This window comes from Syngnathus leptorhynchus, chromosome 4, assembly GCF_054491065.1.
Source record: "Syngnathus leptorhynchus isolate UIUO chromosome 4, UIUO_Slep, whole genome shotgun sequence".
In the NCBI taxonomy this organism is placed as follows: Eukaryota; Metazoa; Chordata; class Actinopteri; order Syngnathiformes; family Syngnathidae; genus Syngnathus; species Syngnathus leptorhynchus.
The window spans coordinates 2795631-2812673 of record NC_141198.1 but is presented as its reverse complement, the minus strand read 5'-3'; the positions used below and the strand labels follow the sequence as shown (position 1 = coordinate 2812673).

The window sequence follows — 17043 nt, the reverse complement described above, 5'->3', positions numbered from 1 at the left end:
CTGGCCACAATACCACTGGGCAGAAATTCATGCTGTAAACAGCCACCTCTCGCGCCACTGTCTCCCCAGTCCACCCAAAGCTTTCCCCTCTCCCTGCCCCTCTCTCCCAGCTCGCCTGAAATGCCGACTTAACTGGATGGTCATCCCCTTGGCACCTCAGGCTAACCCAGTAATTAGCCTGGAGCTGCTTCCTTCTAAAACTGAGTGGCATTTCTCCTACCTCCACTTGCAATGAGCACACTGGAGAAGACCTCACAGCCCCTGTGCACACCCTCAATGCTGCCGCTTGAACTACATCCAGCCTAGCTAACTGGGACTTTGACGCAGACCCATAAACCACGCTCCCATACTCTATTCTGGATCTTATCAAGGATACATATATCTGCCTCAAAGATGACTTACTTGCTCCCCACTCTGTTCCAGCCAGACATCTCATTACATTTAAAACTTTCTTAGATTTATCAATCACGTATGTAATGTGGTCCCTCCACGTGATCCTTACATCAAAAAATACTCCCAGAAACTTAAAACACTTTACCTTCTCCAGGCTCTTTCCATACAGCTGCACCTGCATACTCTCCTCAACCTTCCGTCTAGTAAAAAACATACATTTAGTCTTATCTACAGAGAATCTAAAACCCCATTTCCTTCCCCAATTCTCTACCTGCGTTACAGCTTCCTGCACTTTCTTCACAATATGTTTCATATATTTTCCCCTCTTCCACAAACCCACATCGTCTGCAAACAATGACTTGCCTTCTCCTGGGTGCAGGTCTGTAAAAACATCATTAATCATTACATTGAACAATAATGGGCTTATCACACTTCTCTGCGGGATCCCATTTTTAACAAAGCACCTCCTGGAGATTTCTAGGCCTATCTTAACCTGAATACTTCTGTTACTTAAAAACTCTATTACCCAATTAAACATACTTCCACCCACCCCCAGTAAGTGCAACTTTATCAAAAGACCGTCCACCCACAGCATATACGCTTTCTCTACATCTAAAAACACTGCCTCAACCGTCTCTTTTCTTACCTGAGCTGTCCTGATTTCATGCTCCAAGCATACCAGTGAATCAGTAGTATTTCTCCCTTTTCTAAATCCACTCTGACAGCTGGCCATCAGTCCTCTTTCCTCCATAAAATGCATCAGTCTCTCATTCACCAGTCTCTCCATTAATTTACCCATATGCGATGTTAAGGCTATAGGCCTATAATTTGCCGGATTGCTTGCATCTTTCCCTGGCTTTCTAATGGGTATAATAACCGCTTCTTTCCACCCTGATGTGATCTTCCCCTCCTCCCAGACTTTATTATACAAGTTCAACAACTTCCGCAATCCCACATCCCTTAAATGCCTTAACATGATATAACAAACACCATCTTTACCCGGAGCCGAGTTCTTACATTTAGCCAGTGCCCTCCTCAATTCCCCTACTGTGAATGGGACATTATACTTATCTTCCAATAAACCTTTCTTGTGAAAAGCCCCTGCATACACACCTTTAGTTTCCTCTCTGCCCCTACTCTCTTCCTCTGCCAGGTTATTGGGACTATGTACTTTGCTCAGAGTGTTCACCATAATTTCTGCCTTTTCCACATTTGTTATAGCTATCTGGCCCCCATCCAAGAGGATTGGGTAACCCCACTCCCTCCTATTACCTCCCATTTTTCTAATCATCCCCCACACTTCACCTATTGTGGTTGTGCTCCCAATAGAACTACAGTACCCCCTCCAATATGCCCTTTTTGTTTCTCTGATAGTCCTCCTGACCACTGCCTGCATCCTCTTATACTCAATCAGATGTTGGCAATTATGAGTCCTCTTCAGTACTCTTAAAGATCTATTTCTGTTCTTAACTACCTCTCCACACTTATCATTCCACCATGGAACTGCTTTCCTCTTATTCCTGCCTGTACTTTTGGGTATTGTAGTCTCTGCCGCCAGAAGAATAAACTGCCGCACCTCTAATTCATATTCCTCCACATCACTAGTTTCTCGCCCTGCACTGAGAAATGCATCACTCACTACCCCAAAAGTTTCCCAGTCGGCCTTACTGAACACCCACCTTCCACTCCTATCCTCTACATTCAACGCCACACTAACGCCCATTTTACACAGAATTGGATAGTGATCACTCCCTATGGTCCCTCTTTCATATACCTCCCATTCACACCTCGGCTCCAGTCTACCAGACACTAAAGTAAGATCTAATACGGATTCCTTTCCAGTTCTTACATCTATCCTAGTCTTTCTACCATCGTTAACACACACTAAGTTTCTACCATTCAACATATCTTCGATTACCTGCCCATTATTATCTGTTTTTTCCCCTCCCCATAATGTATTATGAGCGTTAAAATCCCCGCACCATATAACACTATCACCATCCTGTCCCTCTACCTTCTCCAACTCATCCAACTTCAGCTGCTTACTTGGATTATAATAGTTTATTATCCCTACCTTCCTCCTGCCCGCCCAAACTTCCACCACCACATACTCCTGCTCTGCCCCTCGACCCACTACCCTATATGGCACTCCCTTCCTTACAAATGTTGCACACACCCCTCCATTACCGTGGTCTCTATCCCTCCTGAAGACAACATAGTCACTCAATACGAAATCCAGGTTAGGTCTTAACCATGTCTCCTGTACACATATAATATCAGGCTTCACACTCCTGTTGTCAATAAATTTCTTAAAATCTTGGCCATTCGCTACCAAACTCCTAGCATTCCATTGCAAGAGTAACATAATCAGTAGATTATCCTACACTACCTGCTTCCTGGTTTGGCTGTCCATTCAGCCCCTCCCTTATCTCCTCCCACTTTAGTCCTACCAAGCCTAGATGTTGAATAGCAGCCTTTGTGATGATTTGAATCCTCTCAGTCTTGGACTTAACCTCAGCCGTAGCATTAATTACCCCTGCAATGAATATAACCAGCTCCTTCTTCTCTCCCTGTGCCCTGGACTCCTTTTCCCTGCTTGTTTCCTGCCTCTGGCTCCCAGCATTCCCTGAGCCGACCTCCACTCCGACCTTCCCTCCACCATTCCTCTCCGTTCCCCCCACCCGTCTGGCTGCCTCAGCATAGGATACTTTGTCCTTCACCTTTACATTCTGAATCTCCGCCTCCCTTCTCATCACTTCACATCCCCAGTACGCTGCGCTGTGCTTCCCACCACAATTGCAGCATTTTGGTCTCACTCCCTCACCACACTCCCCATACTCATGGTTTCCCCCACACTTAGCACATCTATTGACCCCTCTACAGAACTTTGCCACATGTCCAAACTTCTGACACTTAAAACACCTCATTGGCTTCTGCACATACTCTCTCACTCTGTACCTCATGAATCCGAGATACACCTCCTCAGGTATCTCCTTCGAACTGAATAGCACTAGGACAGACTCAGTGACACTCTTCTCAACCCCCCTAGTCAACCGCTGCGCACCCTGCACCACATCACACTTCATCTTGAGGCTCCTCACAAGCTCCTTCACATCACATTGTTGGAATTTGTTTCTAATTTAACTTGAACGCGAGTTACTAATCTGACTCCAATTTGTGACCTTACCCAACTGCCACTCATCCAACAATATGCGCGCTCGTTCTGCAATAGAAAGGTATCAGGAAGCTGGTATTTTCACACACGAGTGGATTTATTCCTAACAACCAAATCTAATACATCCTCTGGGTCTCGGGTCCCTCTCAATACACCTCTGTACGCCTCTGTTGCCACCAGCAGACGTCCTCTACTTCCGAGTTGCCCAGCCATTAATTATACTACACAATATGCAAATGGCACATAAACAAAGGCATTCTGTCATTATTCTATTGGCTATGTGTACACTGCATTTAACTTTAGCTTGCTCTTATTGGTCTTTCTTCTTCTGCAGAATCATTTGCTCGCTCCTCCTGGTTGTAGTTTTCCATACAGGGTCCCCTAGTTGTTATCTACCCGCTGCCCCTGGGTCATCTTGTACTCTTTGCTGCTCCTGCGTCATTGTTTAATCTGGAACATTTCATTCGTGCACATCCTTGCCCACATATCTTGTTTTGTCTCCACCGTCACACACTCAGCACTTTACAGTTTCATACTCTCATACACAAGATGTCTAATGAACTACTTTAAGATCAAACTCTTATATTCCTTTAATAGACACTGGAATCCCATATATCACACCTTTACTTCCTTCTCCTCCCACCCTCGCCACCTTTTCCAACACACTCTTCCCAACTACTTGCAGCCTTTGAGCTTTTGCAACCTGCTCCTCAGAGGTACACACAAGCAACAGATTGCCGTCATTCAACACTTTCGCAAACTCCACCTCTCCAACCTGTTTTCCAATTACTTTGGTCAATTTAACTGGATCCATACCCTTCACTCCACCCTCTCCTTCAAACCTCACTACAACCCTCCATTTCTCCTCTTTCCTCTGCCTTTCTGCAACTTACCTGAGACGCTTCACTCCCCTACTCCCCACCATTTCCCAACTCCCACTCCCCTCCTCTTCCTTATCCCCCTCATCCATACCCCAAATACTATCTTCCTGTGACCCAGCCATGGCCAGAGAAGAGAATAATAGCAAGCGTAATGTGTTATGGCGCAATTTTTTTTTTTTTTTTTACCCCCTCAGCCCAGCGCCGCCATAACTGGCTCGCTACCTTCGAAATATTTAAAGCCTAGGTTCTTTTTGAAGAATTTCCATACAAGTTTTGTGCAGTTCCAAGCAAACGCTCCTCGAATACGTGTCAGTCTCCAACTCCATGGTCCTACACTTACTGTTTTAGTTAACATTTACCACCCTCCTAAACCAAACAAGGATTTTATTGATGAATTCACTACACTTCTCACTCACATCTGCTCACTGTCATCTAATATAATCCTGCTTGGTGACATTAATATTCACATGGACAACAACAACCATGCTCTCACTAAGGACTTCACTACTTGCCTGGACAGCTTTGGTCTTAAACAATACATTAATTTCGCTCCTCCCACCTCCGAAACATCAACCGCCTCCGCCCCCCACTCACTCCCAACAGCGCCGCGATCCTGGTTCATTCACTTGTCACTTTCCGTTTGGACGATTGCAACTCCCTTCTGTTTGGTCTCCCCCACAAACTCCTCCATAAACTCCAACTGGTTCAGAACGCTGTTGCTCGTATTATCACGAAACCCCTTCCATCTGTCACATCACCCCCGTTCTTCACCAACTACACTGGCTTCCCATCAAATACCGTATAGTCTACAAAATCCTTCTCAACACATTCAAAGCAGTCCATAACCTGCCCCCCCCCCCATATCTGTCTGACCTCATCCATACCAATATCCCCACCCGGTCCCTCAGATCTGCCTCCTCCATCAATCTCACCGTCCCCCCAGCTTGCCTATCCACCATGGGGGCTAGGGCCTTCAGCTGCTCCCCCCCACGTCTCTGGAACTCCCCCCCCCGACATCAGAAAAATTGACTTAATCACCTCATTTCAATCCCACCTCAAAACCCATTTATATAGACAGGCATACCCAAGTTGACCACCTACTGCACTTGATGCTCTGCTGCAAGCGCTCTTGGCTTTTTTAAACTGTGTCCTTTTTTGAATTGTTTTTATGCCTATGTGCGGTGTCCTGAAAGGCACTTTATAAATAATAATTATTATTTACTTTTAAAATTTGTAGTTATTTTATTGTACTATTTGCCTATATAAATCACAAATACATGACATTAATTAATCAGTTGCATCCATTGCCAACAAAAATTGTGTAAAAAATGTAGTTTGTTTTCACGCTGTTGTCGACAACATTATTGGATGAATAAATTTCATAACCTGTATTTACATTTTTAAACAAAAACCCAGGCATCATGTTGAATAATATAGGACTTGTTATAATCTTCTAATATGTCACATGCGATAGAATAAAAGGACACAAGGAATGCAATGCGATCCTGGTTCATTCACTTGTCACTTTCCGTTTGGACGATTGCAACTCCCTTCTGTTTGGTCTCCCCCACAAACTCCTCCATAAACTCCAACTGGTTCAGAACGCTGTTGCTCGTATTATCACGAAACCCCTTCCATCTGTCACATCACCCCCGTTCTTCACCAACTACACTGGCTTCCCATCAAATACCGTATAGTCTACAAAATCCTTCTCAACACATTCAAAGCAGTCCATAACCTGCCCCCCCCCCCATATCTGTCTGACCTCATCCATACCAATATCCCCACCCGGTCCCTCAGATCTGCCTCCTCCATCAATCTCACCGTCCCCCCAGCTTGCCTATCCACCATGGGGGCTAGGGCCTTCAGCTGCTCCCCCCCACGTCTCTGGAACTCCCCCCCCCGACATCAGAAAAATTGACTTAATCACCTCATTTCAATCCCACCTCAAAACCCATTTATATAGACAGGCATACCCAAGTTGACCACCTACTGCACTTGATGCTCTGCTGCAAGCGCTCTTGGCTTTTTTAAACTGTGTCCTTTTTTGAATTGTTTTTATGCCTATGTGCGGTGTCCTGAAAGGCACTTTATAAATAATAATTATTATTTACTTTTAAAATTTGTAGTTATTTTATTGTACTATTTGCCTATATAAATCACAAATACATGACATTAATTAATCAGTTGCATCCATTGCCAACAAAAATTGTGTAAAAAATGTAGTTTGTTTTCACGCTGTTGTCGACAACATTATTGGATGAATAAATTTCATAACCTGTATTTACATTTTTAAACAAAAACCCAGGCATCATGTTGAATAATATAGGACTTGTTATAATCTTCTAATATGTCACATGCGATAGAATAAAAGGACACAAGGAATGCAATGAGACTTGATTTAATCAATTTCAGATAACAATAGGCTAACAATGACAGAGCTGGAGAAATTGTGCCTCTCAGGCCACTTTGGCTGTGCAGACAAAGAAATAAAAAATCTGTGAAGGCAACAAAAGCAGTCCCTCTTAAATGAGACAGTTTGAACCCTCTCTCCCCTCCGCTTGCAACCACCACACTTTTGGATAGCTGGTGTTAATTATACCTGAAATGTGAGGCATGTCGATTCTGTGATTAGTAGCTAGCCTATGGCATTATAACCAACTCATCACTTCATTCATGGGATGAGTAAAATCTACTGAACAGCATCTTTACCTCTACTACGTTTGCATTATAATGCTCAAATATATCTGAATAATTTACAACCAGAATACTAATCTGTTTATCAATAGCAAGAAACATGGTAAATAAAGGCACTAGTAGTTAAGTAATACATAATATCGATTCTGCTAGCACCTATCGATGTTCTCTAGTTCATATTCCAAGATTGGGTAAATATGTATGTAAATAGATGTGTTTTGGTAGAGGGGCAGAGGAAGAAAAGAAAAAAAAAAAAAACTTACTGTACCCACTCCGGAAGGACAAGAATGACAAACAGAACAATTTTGAAAAATGGGGAAAATAACATCGTTTATATTTAATCACGTGAAGAAATGCATTAAAAAAAATGTAATCCTTTCTGATGCACATAATATAGAGATAATATTATTATGATTGCTTTTTGAACACTGCACCGATGGTGAAAAAAAATACAATACCCAGCTACTGCTGTATTGAGAATTGTCAGCCACTCTCCTGATTGAGGTTGAGCTTTGTTTAATTAATTTCAGGCTTGACGGAATGACTAGGGTTTATGCCTCTGGCACCAGGCTGTCACATCAGCCCTTTAAGCCTCAAACTCATCGCCATAATGTGCTTGCAGGAAAACCTGCAAAAAGTGTTTCAACAAGTTGGCCTTCAATCTTATCATGGCCTCCACACTCAGATTTAGAACAATGTAACAAGACACCACTGTTGTGGAGATAAAACACGAGTGGGTCTGTATTGTTCATTTTCAAAGTGTTGATTGAGTGCAGAAACACACGCAAACAATTTAACTTTAAAATAATGTATCAAGAAGAATTTCGTTTCTACTAATGAATGATTCACAAAATCCAAAACGAAAATAAAGCACTAACAAAAAGTAATTATGACTGCTCCACCTGCAGTCATGAATACTCCAAAATGGTTGTAAGGTTTGTTCTTTTCTATCTGAATAAACATTTCAAAGTCCACTGGCTATATTTATGTGGAATACGCTATGGATTTAGGATTACAGGGTCCTGTCAGGGTCCGGGGTGACTTCTTTTGTCCATTGGGAGCACCGTGAGTAGAGTGGCAGAGGTCCCAGGTGTGACTCAGGCTCGTTGGAGGAGGGTTCTTAAGGAGCACGCTGTCAACCGTTTGTCGCCTGTGTCCTACCTGTTGCGATCGTCTCCACAGTAGTGCCTCTAGCTCCTCAATACCCTCTTGCTTATCGATGCCACGTTCTCCTGATCCTCCGGTCTGCAGTGAGATCCCCGCCACAGCCACGTCGAATCCTCTGACCAAGACTTCTGTATTTTGCTCGCAGATTCCCTCCACGGATGACCGCTAAGATCCATCCCGACTGGCTGTACTCCACACGCTCCGCCGCTCCTGGCTCGGATCCTCCCGCTCAGCCGCCACCGCATCTCCTCTAATAAACACTCATTCTGAACCTCTGAGTTGGTTTCCTGCATGTGGGCCAAATCAAACACTAAAACGATGACAGAACACTCAGGCCAATCAGACCCAGCAGAGCCACTCAGACAAGCCCTTGCCGAACAGCAACAGCAACTCCAGTCCCATGAGTCCACTCTCCAAGCCCTCCTGGAGAAGCAGCAGCGAACCAACCTCCACCAAGAACAAGTGACCAAACTACTTCAAGACACCCAGGTCAGAGAAACCCCCTCGCCGCCAGCTGGCGCCACGAGCACCTCAGTCCTGCCGCAGAGTCTGCACTTCGGCGAGGTTCCTTCCCCTCATCTGGAGAAGTTATCCAGAGAGGGTGGTAGCTGCAGAGGTTTCCTCCTGCAATGTGTATTAGTTTTTAATCGGTCTCCCCAGTCTTTTTCTCACGACGTAGCTAAGATCTCGTTTATTCTGGGACTCATGACGGGCAAGGCGCTACGGTGGGCAAAAGCCCGATTTTCTTACAGCAGACATTTTGGATTTTCTTACAAAATGTTTTTAAAGGAATTTAAGCAGACCTTTTTGACCGAGACCGATCAGACCGGTGTGTCTCGCCGGTTGTGGGGGCTTAGACAAGGGAACCACTCTGTGTCAGATTTCTCTATAGAGTTCCGTACGTTGGCAGCTGTGTCCAGGTGGGGCCCTGTAGCCTTGAAGACGGCTTTTTTTCAAGCTTTGGATGAGTCCTTAAAGGACAAATTGGCAGTCCTGGAAAAACCAGACACTTTGGACGACCTAATTTCCCTGGCCATTCGTTTGGACAATTGGATTAGGGCAGGGGTGTCAAACCCAAATTGACAGTGGGCCAAAATTTTAAATTGAACAAAGCCGCGGGCCAAGGTTGAACAAATGAACCTTTTAATATGGAATCAAACAAGTTTTGATTTTACAATGAATATTGAACAACCAAGGCTTATATAATTTAAAAGTGCAGGCGTGCAAAATCAAGTTGATAATAACACTAATAATACTAATACTAACAATAATAGTAATAATAGTAATAATGATAATAATAAAACATATCAATGGCATAATAAATACAATTTAAATAAAAATTGAATGCCTCCCTTTTGTTTGCAGCCTTCTGAGGTAAATGTCAAAATTAGCTTCTTACAGAGGCTAATAAATTTGAAAATAAAATAACATAACAACTATGAATAAATCAACCATTCAGGCCTTGGAGTAGCAAGAAAAAGTGCATAGAAAATTCCAGAAAAGACTTAAACTGGCGGTGATTGAGATCTTTGTGTTACTGTGGACATAACATCCTCCATCTTCAGCCCTTTACCACACAGGGATTCTTGATGTAAGATGCAGTGATAAACAGATAATTCACCTGCACAGTTCTCTTCGCGCATCTTTTCACAGATCCTGCCCACCAGTCCATTCCTTTTACCACTCATGGTTGCCGCACCATCAGTGGTTAATCCCACAAGTTTATTTCACGGAAGGTTTATTTCAGTTACACATTTTCAAACCTCCTCAAAGATTTATTTCCCTGTGGTTGTGCCATCCATTGGTTTAAATCCCAAAAGCTCCTCCATAACACACAGATTTGTGTCCACGCCGCGGACGAAGACAGTCCGCTGCGCAGTATCAGACGCGTCAGTGCTGTCATCCACAACAAGGGAAAAAGAAACACAATCTTTTCCCTTCTCCATCAACTGGACATGCAGATTGGTGGCAAGCTCGCATGTGCGGTCAGCTATTGTGTTTCTGCTCAGGCTTACGTTTGCAAAGGCTTAGTTTTTCTCGGGGCACACTTGTTCACAAACCTTCATCATGCACTTTTTTACAAACTCTCCTTCATTAAAGGGTCGGGCTGATTTGGCGATTTCTTGTGCCACGATATAACTTGCCTTTACAGCAGCCTTCACTTTGTGTTGTGGCTTTTGTGAACATTTTCCTTTGAGCCGTGTCCAGGTCCTTATATTTGTCCTGGTGTTTGGTTTCATAGTGTCGTCTAATATTGTGCTCCTTAGTTACTGACATGTTGGCTCCACAAACAAGACAAACAGGTCTTGTATACATATAAACAGATATTCTGTCTCCCACCTGTCCAGAAAAGTTCTATTTTCTGCCTTTCTTTTCGACATTTGTTGGTAGGGTATTACAGTGACAGCTGTCGTTGGAGGTCGCAGTGTGGGGGAGAGGCACGGAGATGCAGGGTGTGCTCATAGACTGTATATAAGAAATGAACGTAACATCCGTGACGTCACCCATTAGTTTGTGGACAGCTGCTCGGAAGCCAATAGTATCGAATCCAGGCAGCGCCATCTTAAAAATTTCAGGTGCATTCTGGGAAAAAATGAACACGGATTCTACTTATATAGGCATGAGGCGGAGTCATGAACGGACGTATGGGCGCCAAAGCAACAGCAGACCATTATGGGATTTGTAGTACAAGCGATGAATGCGGTGTTACAGCGCTGCCGCCGTATAATACCGGCGGGCCAGCTCTAATGTTAGTTTGAAATTGCCTCGCGGGCCAAATATAATTACACTGCGGGCCAAATTTGGCCCGCGGGCCAGAGTTTGAGACCTATGGATTAGGGAGAGGCGGAGAAGCTCCCGACGGGAGCGAACTGAAGGTGGATCACAGGCCTTTTTAGCCAGAGCCAGTCCGCCTGGGCAGTCACGTTACCCGTCCATGCAGGTTGGCCGGGCTTGACTATCTCCGGAGGAACTGCAGCACCCCCGAGAGTCCCGACAGTGTCTGTACTGCGGCTCCCCGGATCATTTTGTCGCCAGCTGTCCAATTCGGCCAAAAGAGAGGGTCCGACGGCCAATAAGGGGAGGACCGCCGGACCATCCTCCAAGTATTAAGTCTCCTCACTTCTCCCTACCCGCCATGATTTCTGTCCACAACCATAGCTACAAACTAACCGCGCTGGTCAACTCTGGGTGTGAGAGAAACCTGATCGACCAGGAATTCGTCTCCCGAGCCCGGATCGAGACGGAACCTCTCTCAGGTCCTCTCTCTGTCTCAGTCCTGGATGGGAGGGGACTCTCCAGCATAACCCAATGCACCAAACTGGTGGAGCTGCTCATTTCTGGCAATCATCGAGAACTGATTTCATTTCATGTCTTTCCAACCACAGTCGAACCTTGTCCTTGGGTTCCCCTGGCTCCGGAGACACAACCCCCAGATCAACTGGTCAGAATGCCGTATCGAGTCCTGGTCCACAATGTGCTTGTCCTCTTGTCTTCAGTCTGCAGTGCCATCTCGCCCACCCCTAAGAGAACCCGAGGAGTCAGGTCCAATTGATCTTTCACAGGTGTCCAGAGAATACCACGACCTAAGACAGGTTATCAACAAGAGCAAGGCATCATCCTTACCACCACATTGCCCCTATGACTGCGCCATAGAACCTTTTCCCGGAGCCCCACTCCTGTCCAGTAGACTCTACAACATCTCACGCACCGAGAGACAAGCTATGGAGACGTACATCAATGAGTCACTGGCCGCTGGCATCATCCACCCTTCCTCCTCACCCCTGGGGGCAGGTTTCTTCTTTGTGGGCAAGAAAGATAAGACTCTCCGCCCTTGCAGCGACTATCGTGGCCTCAACCTCATCACCGTCAAGAACAGGTATCCTCTTCCCCTCATTTCATCAGCATTCGAACGCGTCCAGGAGTCCACCGTCTTCACCAAGCTAGATCTCAGAAATGCATATCATCTGGTCAGGATACGCCAGAGTGATAAGTGGAAGACCGCTTTAAGACCCCGCTGGGCCACTTCGAGTACCTCGTCATGCCCTATGGACTTTGCAACACCCCCGCAGTGTTTCAAGCCCTCGTCAACGAAGTACTCCGGGACTTTCTCAACATATTCGTCTTTGTTTACCTCAATGACATCCTCATCTATTCACGGTTCTCCTGGAGAACAGCCTGTTTGTCAAAGCTGAGAAGTGCGAGTTTCACAAACAGTCCGTCACGTTCTTAGGATTCATTCTTGGGAGAGGCCAAGTTCGGCCTGACCCCGATAAGATCAAGGCCGTCCTGGACTGGCCTGTTCTGGAGAACCGCAAACAGGTCCAATGCTTCCTCGGGTTTGCCAACTTCTACCGCCAATTCATCCGCAGTTATAGTTAGACAGCCGCTCCCCTAGCAGCCTTGACCTCAACCAAGATAACATTCAGCTGGACTCAAGAAGCCAACGCTCTAAAGGAGTTCTCACAGGCACCAATCCTCATCCATCCGGATCCCTGCAAGCAGTTTACCCTGGAGGTCGACGCCTCCGACACAGGAGTGGGGGCTATCTTGTCCTAATGCTCGGACACTGACGGAAAGCTTCACCCCTGTGCATTCTTCTCCCGACGTTTAACTCCAGCAGAGAGAAACTACGACATAGGGGACCGAGAGCTTCTGGCCATCAAGCGTGCGCCGGAGGAGTGGCGCCATTGGTTAGAGGGCACCGAACAACCCATGTTAGTTTGGACAGATCATAAGAATCTGTCGTATCTGCAGTCCCCCAAACGCCTGAATTCTCGACAGTCCCGTCGGTCCTTGTTTTTCTCTCGTTTTAATTAGTCAATTTCTAGGCTCCCAGAACACCAAACCAGACGCCTTGTCCCGACAGTTCGCTCCCGGCGTGTCAGTGGAGGAACCAGCTCCCATCCTTCCCCCCAGTTGCACCATAGGCTCCCTCTCCTGGGATGTCGAAGGACTCGTGGCTCAGGCTAAGCTTCAGGAACCCGATCCAGGCACAGGCCCGCACGAGAAGACCTATGTTCCTTCCACAGTCTGCTCCCGCCTCATTCATTGGTTTCACTCTGCTAGATTCACAGCCCATCTCGGTACCAGTCGCACCATTGAGTTGATCACCAGACGTTTCTGGTGGCCATCCATCCATAAGGAATTTAGGGAATACGTTCTTGCCTGTATCATCTGCGCTCGCAATAAGCCCTCCCTGGACTTCTACAGCCTCTCGCCATACCCAAGCGTCCCTGGTCACATTGCGCTGGATTTTGGGATGGGCCTGCCCGTATCACAGGGAATGACCACCATCCTCACCATCGTTGACCGCTTCTCCAAGTCTTGTCATCTGACAGCTCAAGAAGCTCCCCTCTGCGTTCCAGACAGCTGAACTTCTCGTCAAGCACGTATTCCGTCTCCATGGCATTCCACGGTAAATCCTGTCCGATTGAGGTCCACAGTTCATTTCCCAGGTGTGGAAGCAATTCTGCTCGACCCTGGATGCGAAGGTCTCTCTGACGTCGGGCTACCATCCCCAGACCAACGGGCAAATCGAGCGCATGAACCAGGAGCTCGAGGCCACGCTCCGATGCCTAACCTCCGATAACCCGGCGGAGTGGAACAAATATCTTCCATGGGTGGAGTATGCACACAATTCCCTGGTCTCCGCTGCCACAGGTCTCTCTCCATTTGGAGTCTCGTTGGGTTATCAACCTCCGCTGTTCCCAGCCGATGAGAAGGAGATTGCGGTCACGTCGGTTTGTAATCACACGCGGTGCTGCAAGACCGTTTGGTCCAATGCCGTCAAGGCCCTTCGCCACTCCATTGAGCAGAACCGCAAGTATGCTGACCGGCGACGCACGCCTGCCCCACTTTATTCCCCAGGTCAAAAGGTCTGGCTTTCGTCTCGGGATGTCAAGTCCGTGTCACGGAAACTGGCCCCCCGTTTCATCGGGCCGTATGAGATCCTGACGGTGATTAGTCCCTCAGCGGTCTGTCTCCGTCTTCCTCCGAGCCTCCGGGTCCATCCCACCTTTCCACATCTCACAGATCAAGCCAGTCGGGTCCAGCGCGCTCCTCTCTCCAGCCGAGCCCCCGCCTCCTGCCTGGGACCTTGGTGGAGACCTGGTCTACCCGGTCTGACGGATCGTGGACGCCCGTGGCAGTGGGTGGCAGTACCTCATAGACTGGGAGGGCTACGGACCTGAGGACCGGTCGTGGGTACCCCGTTCCTACACCTGCAATTCAGCCCTCATCTTGGACTACTGGTCATCGCTCCCGTCTTCCTCTTCTGGGCCGCCGGGGGGCGCCCGTTGGGGGGGGGGGGCAGGGTGGCTTTCTTCTTTTGTCCGTAGGGAGCACCGTGAGCAGAGCGGCAGAGGTCCCAGGTGAGACTCATCAGGCTCGTTAGAGGAGGGCTCTTAAGGAACATGCTGTCAACCGCTCGTCGCTTGAGTGTCCTACCAGTTGCGATCATCTCCACAGTAGTGCCTCTAGCTCCGCGATACCCTCTTGCTCATCGACGCCACATTCTCCTGATCCTCCGGTCTGCAGTAAGATCCCCGCCACAGCCACGTCGAATCCTCTGACCAAGACTTGTGTATTGTGCTCACCGCCAAGATCCACCCCATCTGGCTGAACTCCACACGCTCCGCCGCTACTGCTCTTTGCTCCTGGCTCGGATCCTCCCGCTCAGCCTCCACCGCATCTCCTCTAATAAACACTCATCACTCATTCTGAACTTCTGAGTTGGTTTCCTGCATGTGGGCCAAATCAATCGCCAAAATTATGACACCCCTGCTATTTGCAGGGGATATGCATTGGGCCAGCCCTCAAACAGCAAAATCTACGTAGAATTGACGGGGCTTAATTAACTCCCTCAAAAAACATGGGGACAGACCTTCAGTAAGTGTTTTCCAGGTAAAAGGTTGCTCTCTAATTGGTTTTGTTGCTGTAGTTCTGAACCAGTGGTCGGGAGCCTATGGTTGATCTGGCTCACAAGCAGGTCTTTAACAAGGTGCACCTTCTGTGTGGACCAAATTTCAAAATGCTGTGTGGCTGCTACCACAGGAACGTAATATGTTGATTTAATATGTAGACCCTATGAACCAATCAGAGGACATTACGTTTTACGGGCAGTAGGCGGGGGACACCCTGAACCGGGTGCCAGCCAATCGCAGGGCACACAGAGACAAACAACCATTTGCACTCGCACTCACACCTAGAGGCAATTTGGAGTGCTCAATTGGCCTACCAAGCATGTTTTTGGGATGTGGGAGGAAACCGGAGTGCTCGGAGAAAACCCACGCAGGCCCGGGGAGAACATGCAAACTCCACACAGTGGAATCGAACCCACACCCTCCTAACTGTGAGGTGGACGTGCTACTCAGTGCGTCACAGAGCTGTACTTTTATTATTATTATTATTGTTATTATTTTAATAAACATTTATGTTATAACTTGTCTGGTGTTTTATTCCTTGTTTTTATATTCGCCATACAAAATATAAAAAACAGACATTTGCTTAAGATTCAAGAATTTTTTTTTTTATTCGCCATGTTTGAGCGTGCCAAACAAGGAATTTGACTTCGGTACATCACTGCCTCTGTTCAACATTTAGGTGACTGACAACACTCAGGATGTGTGAAAAATGAAAAACATTCTCAAACATCCCCTGATCTTAAACTCCCAGCATGGCAAAGAAAAAATCCTCAAAACTCCAACTAGGGGAAATGAGAAACCTTGAGAAGAGACGACAGATTTGAGGATCCCTCTTCCAGGATGACCAGGCTGCAATGGATGCAGAGAGGACACATAGTACAAATAATGTAGACAATTCAAAAAAGGTGTGGAGAGCAGGATAGTATTGCACAGCAATGACTCTGAGACTCTAAGGGTGGCGTGAGTTCATCAGAGCGACAGCCTGGGGGAAGAAGCTGTCTCTGTGTCTGCTGGTTTTGGTGTACAGAGCTCTATGACGCCGTCCGGAGGGGAGTAGTTTGAACAGACTGCAACCTGGGTGAGAAGGGTCTGTTGAGATGTTGCTTGCAGGCTTCCTGATCCGGGACAGATACAGGTCCTGGAGAGATGAGAGGTTGATTCCAATGATCTTTTCTGCAGTCCTGATTGTCCGTTGCAGTCTGTGCTAGTCTTGTTTGGAGGCCGATCCAAACCAGAGAGTGATGGAGGTGCAGAGGACAGACTGGATGATGGCAGTATAGAAGGTCTTCAGTAGCTCCCGTGGCAGGTTGAACTTCTTGAGCTGTCTCAGAAAGTACAGCCTCTGTTGTGCCTTCTTCCGGACAGAGTCTATGTGCCTGGTCCATTTCAGGTCCAGAGAGATTGTGTTTCCCAGGAACTTGAAGGTGTCTGTGGAGAGAATAGTATTACTGCGGATAGTGAGGGGTGAAAGTGGTGAAGGGTCTCACCTGAAATCCACTGTCATCTGCACGGTCTTGAGTGGGTTCAGCTCCAGGTGTTTTTGGCTGCACCAGTGGACAAGCCCTGTCTGTACGCAGTCTCATCACCATCCCGGATCAGTCCGATGAGAGTGGTGCTGTCTGCATACTTCAGGAGCTTCACGGGAGAGTCACCTGAGGAGCAGTCGTTGGTGTAGAGAGCAGTGGGGAGAGGACGCACCCTTGAGGGGCGCCAGTGTCGGATGTGATGGTCCCTAGCCTCACACTCTGTGTCCTGTTGGTCAGGAAAATGGTGGTCAACTGACAGGTGGAAGCAGGCACCCCGAGTT

At 47.0% G+C, this 17043-nt stretch overlaps 1 pseudogene; it reads left to right on the top strand.

The window, feature by feature from the left end:
* The first annotated feature begins 8631 nt into the window (after window positions 1-8631).
* Window positions 8632-14439, top strand: LOC147057642 (uncharacterized; annotated as a pseudogene).
* The last annotated feature ends 2604 nt before the right edge of the window (window positions 14440-17043 follow it).